Source organism: Ceratina calcarata, unplaced genomic scaffold (assembly GCF_001652005.2).
Source record: "Ceratina calcarata isolate Rehan_Ccalc_2016 unplaced genomic scaffold, ASM165200v1 scaffold97.2, whole genome shotgun sequence".
Taxonomy (NCBI): Eukaryota; Metazoa; Arthropoda; class Insecta; order Hymenoptera; family Apidae; genus Ceratina; species Ceratina calcarata.
The window spans coordinates 105,709-111,255 of record NW_017181113.1 but is presented as its reverse complement, the minus strand read 5'-3'; the positions used below and the strand labels follow the sequence as shown (position 1 = coordinate 111,255).

At 45.9% G+C, this 5,547-nt stretch overlaps 1 protein-coding gene across 2 annotated transcripts in view; it reads right to left on the bottom strand.

Annotated features, from left to right (window-relative positions):
• The window catches only part of LOC108631854 (protein sister of odd and bowel), an 81,564-nt gene extending 76,793 nt beyond the window's left edge, over nt 1-4,771 (bottom strand). For both annotated transcript variants that reach the window (XM_026819241.1, XM_026819242.1), the window contains exon 1: nt 3,340-4,771. The gene's annotated coding sequence lies outside the window, so the exon portion shown is untranslated. The remainder of the gene's footprint in view (nt 1-3,339) is intronic.
• Between the last annotated feature and the right edge of the window lie 776 nt (nt 4,772-5,547).

Sequence of the window (5,547 nt, the reverse complement as noted above, 5' to 3'; positions counted from 1 at the left end):
GACAGGATTATATCTGATAAGACGTAACGAATTTGGCAGTGAGGAAAGGAAATTTAGAACAGAAAAGTTGGTAGATTTGCTTGATTTTTATGATAGTTGTATTTGAGTAACAATCGTTCAGTGAGATTGATACACCTACTATGTATTCGCATCCAGAATTATGCAACGGCGACATGAAATTAGATCCCCGCCTCCTTAAGCGAACGCAACCGCACACCTTTGTTCCCGCGAGGCTGTTGGTCATCGCCTTTTTCCCCCGTTCCTCGTGACCCGAAACAGATCCACGATAGCGTAATAGTTGGAACGATTGTTTCCGTACAACCGACTAGTCGCTTTGTTTCCTTCCAATTCGTGTCACGGACTTTTCCCTTTAATCTTGTTCGAGTTCTTCAGAGAAATTCTTAAGATTGAAGAATCCAATGAGAAATAATCATATCTAATCGTGTTTAATATATTATTCGATTATAAAGCATTTAAAGATTTTCTTTTATAAATTTTTCTGCAATTTATTTTGCAACGATGAAGGTTTGTCACTGTTCTTCAAATTTATGGATGGAATAAACTACAAGATTGTGGAGAGCATGCAGAATAATTCAATGTTCTCTGAAACGGGCATGAAAGCTCTTATACTATAAAATATTGTGAAAAACGAAGTATTTGAACTCTGTGTGATAATCCTTAGCGTGTTTCATTCATAAATATATCTGAGCCCGCAGAATCGTCAAGTTCCGTTTACCCGCATGACGGATGTCGAAAGGCAAAATCGATATCGTTTCGACATAGCTAGTACTTATACACATTTTCTGTACGATCGTTTCGAAACAATCCAATCACGACCGATTGAGAATCGCAGCAACAACGTTTCGAAAAGGATGATCGATGGGTCCTTTCGACGCGCGTATGAACAAGACGGCTGCGTCATCCGAATCATCCGGATTTCATTCTCGATTACGTTTTCTCGTCGCCGCGTCGTCGGTGAAATTACTGTCACTCGAAAATGTTTAAACATCACGCGGTTTCATGTGTTACTAGTGTATTCCGATTCCGAATTTTTGTCAGGGAAACTCGTCAGGTATTTAATATAACTCATTAATTCAGTCCAATAGTACTGTACATCAAACATGTCAAACTCGTTAACCACCGAGGACCATATTAAGGTGATAGACTCCGATGACAGCGCGATAAGGCAGACTGTCAATGTTATCCACAAAATTAGCCAAAAATATGGGTTTACGGGACCACACTTTTTGTCCTTATATGAGAATATTTCTTGGTCGTCAGGTACCTCTTCAGACAGAGGAAAGTCAAATCTGACGCTCTCTGGTCATTATTTTACTGACTATCATAACGTCAAGTGACTACCCTAATTCCCTAAATATTATATGTATATTAAAACGCGGTTCGTAAAATAAAGACAACATGGAAATAAAGATGAAACATAGTTTTTATTATAAACAAATCAATACATACAAAATAATAATACACAGAATATAAGCATTTCTTTTTGAAGAAACTTGGAAACGTTTTTCATTGATCACATCTTCAAAATTTGGTTGAATTTGTTGAGTTTTAGCTATTTTTAAAATTGCTTGCACATGCTTGTCTGCTAATCTTGATCTTTCCGCAGTTTTATTTTTTTTTTAAGTGTAAAATAATTGTTCACAGAAATATGTGCTACCGGACATAGAGCCAGTGTTGTCAAAAGTTAAATTAACATATTGGTTATCAATCTTGGCGGGCCGCGTGTTTGACATGCCTGTTATCCACGATAGTTCACCAGATATTATCACCTCAATTTTCGTCATTACTCTTATACGTAACAAAAAGAATGTTTATATATATAACGTTGAATATTTTTGAAAAAATCACATTCTGGTGGTACTGGTTTCAAAACCATTCATAAACCTTCTTTGCTATGTGTAACAATAACGTGAAAAATGGGGTGGTAATATCTGGTGAACCACCCGCTATATCACATAAATCACACTATCATGTGTTATATCATAAGAGAAAACAAACTTACTATATTTATGACTATATGCTTGTGTTCTGAAGTATCTGTCCATTGATTCATAATTGCATAACAGGGAATGTTCTATTAACGGTTAGAGGAGAACGTATTTAGGAATAGAAATAATTGTTTAAGAACAATGAACAGGTCAGGTCGTTTACTACCGTTTTAAGAGCCGGCAAGCTGATAAAGGGTTGCGCGCCGTTTTACCAGTCGTATTTCACGTTACGAGCGCGTTAATGACGACTGCTGCCAAAACATAGCAGGTGCGTGAATCGACGGTAACTCGCGGTCTCAATCGGCTGCGAGTAGGTAAGCGAGCGTTTGCGCGTGGAAATCGTAATTCTTCGGCTCTGCACGCGGTTCTCTCAGTTTATTTCTTCGACGACGATGAATCGGAAACTTGATGTTGTCCCAGCTGCGTTTACGTTTGATACTGTAAGTCACTGAACGACAAAAATTCTATAATATTATTCTAACAATCTGGCTTCAAAGGAACGTCCTTCGATCCTTTAGAAAAACTGATTTTTAAGATCAATTTCTGGGAATATTCTGATTGTTACAATAAATGTTACGCGAAAGCCTCTTCGCAGAGGCGTCGATTTTCCTCAAATTCACAGAATTCTTGATTTGGTTCGTCACCAGGCACGGACACGGTGACTCACGCAAACCGATCACGCGCAGTTCTAACTTTTAACTAGATTTCCAATCGAATATCCTGATTTGTTAAAACTTAACGTTATTTCTTCCGTTTGAATTCCATTCGATCCTGAAACATTTGATGAATTCCATGAGTCACTGCATTCCTCGTGTAAACTTAACCCTGTTCATCTTCTCACTGAAGGATTCGCACTTATTTTCGCTATCGCGACTCATCGAGAGATGGACCAACGAAAAATGTAGAACTCGAAAGATCGGCTCGAATCGTTTCCACTGAAAATCGCGCTCGGCTCGGCTCGGCTCGACTCTGCACAGCCGCTTTCGCAACCGGCTGGCAACTCACGCACACACAGACGAGCCCGCGATTCGCGCAGCGCTTAGATCGTTGCACCGCGAGTATCCACGCGGTCGGTACACCTAATCGAACCCGTGTGTGCGTGCAGAGCTCGCGCACACGGACAAACCCAGAACGTCTGCCCACACGAGATATCTGCTTATGTACAGTGGGTACCGTGACGCGATGTGCGCACAATCGTAGGTCGTAGGACGTAGACACTCACGCAACGAGCACGGGTACAAGCGCGCGCGAGAGAGCCCGGTAACCAGCGCACGTACGCGCGCGCGCGCGTGTGTACTACACCGGAACGGAGGAGCTGAGAGTGACTAACCTCTGCGAATAGAAGATGGACGGTTCCTGGAGGAAGGCAGTGGTAATCCTGGACAGCTGATCCTCGTTAACAGAACAATGCCGATCCGATTAGGTCTTCTGCTCCGGTCACGAGACGGTCGAACAGGGAGAACGCGCGCGCCGCGACATGCTGCCTCGCCGCAACGAATGTCACAATGGAAAACGGCGTGCAACTGTTTCGAATTCTAGATATATCGAAGCACGCCTGTACACGAGATTCCTTGAGAAATCGGCGTGCGTCCGGGTCACGCGGAGCTGCCGGAGGAACCCGGACACGCACCGTGTGTCGGGAGAACGGGACGTACACGCTAACAGATGTTGACGTCTCACCAGCAGCCACGCTACCCTTTTGCACACGGATTCAACACTCTCACTCACGAGGACACGTATCTATGTCCCGACGTATCTTGCACACGATCGTGGTTTTCGTTCTGGCGCACTCCGATGCGGCACACTGTTCTCTAGCGTCGAGGCACACGTTCACGATCGGTTCTCGTACGGGCTTAATTCGCTATCCGCTTAAAAGGCACACAGACATACTTTTATGGTTGAGAAAACAGCGTTCACGTTGACTCGCGCGATTTATTCAATAACCACGACGACGGCGACGGTGTACAGTTAGAAGAGGCACGCGGAGCACTGAACAGCGGAGACAGAGAACTCGTAGAAACGATGTCGGCAAATTGCACACGGTTCACGCGACGGATGATACGATGTCTATCCCGAGTGGATCTACCGCTGGGATCGATGCCGGAGCAACGTGGATCCAGCTGTTCGCGTACGTTCTCCGGGACGGTGTCACGCGGCCGTAAACCGTATTGCTCGCCGGCGATCGTACGACTGTACGCGTGTTGGAGGTGGAGGAAGGAGGCGATGGAGGCAGCGGTTAGGTAGTGGCGGATGGTTAAGGTGGGGTACGAGGAGAACCTTCTTCGTGTTCCTCTTCGAGGCTACTACCTTGGTGCACCTTCGGCTGCTGCTCCTACCGCTCGAATCCTCGAATTCTCCTGCCTCCCGGGAACGACGGGGAATTTTGTTTTTCTCCCCGAAGCCGGATGTAGAGATAGGCCCCGTCGGCCGCGGATTTACTCCTCGAATTTCTTTTACCTTCCGGCGGTGTTGTCGGGAAACTCGAGAAAAACGGCTTCCTGAGGAAATTGCGCGCGCCTTCCAACCTTTTTCAGTCGAGTCGGACTCGAGCAACATCAAATCGACTGGTCGCCAATGCCACTAACTAGGAATCTCTTCGCTCGATGATGATACATCGAAGTCATGAGGTGTCGCAACGCGTTATTAAACGACCGCGGTTCGACTCATAGTCTGGAGAACGGAGAACAAAGATCGGAGGACAGGACTCGATCCGAGAACGGAAAGGTTCGTAATAAAATTCGAGCACGGTCGGCAATGGTCGCCGCGACGATGGAAACGGCGCACCGCGACGGACGTTGACAAGGCAAGGCAAGGCAGGCACTGCTGGCGCAACGTCTTACGGTCTTACGGTGGCCGCGGTGCGCTCTATGGCGTGCATCATGGTGGACTCGAAGCGGTATACCTTGCCGGGGCTTCGGAACGCCGACGAAAGGGGGTAGAGAGTCAGCGAGGAGGATAAACGCAACGAAACGGACAGAGAGGATCGTGAGCGAGTACAACGAGCCGGGAGAATATATACTAGGTAGGTAGGTAGGTATGTATTTCGCCTCGGGCGACTCCAGGTATAGCGGTACTCTCGGGCCCCTTCCCGCGCCCTCGCCTGGGCCCCCTTCCCTGTACACCTTGCCACCACCTCTTCGCGGTGTACCCCCTGGCCGTCTCTTCGCGTCTCTTCGCCACCACCACCTGCCCAAGCATCCTCCTCCACCTCTTCTATACTTGATCAAAAGGATATAGCGAGGCTAGGCCGGATCAAACTGGCATCAAAGATGTCGCTTACAAAGCATACACAATGATATCCTTGACTGACTACTGTCTTAAGGCAAATCGCCTTTACAGCGTGGAACCACAAATAGACAGATTCTATTTAACAAAAAGTTCCAGTCTCGTCCAAGCCTTCGTTCCAGACTTACTACCTGAATATAATATGGACACGGAAGGTTTTGAATTACCACACGATTTTTGGGACAATGGATTTATTCAATTTTATACAATTTGGTATTAATTTCGTCTTTCAAGAGCTATTCTTCTTCGTCGA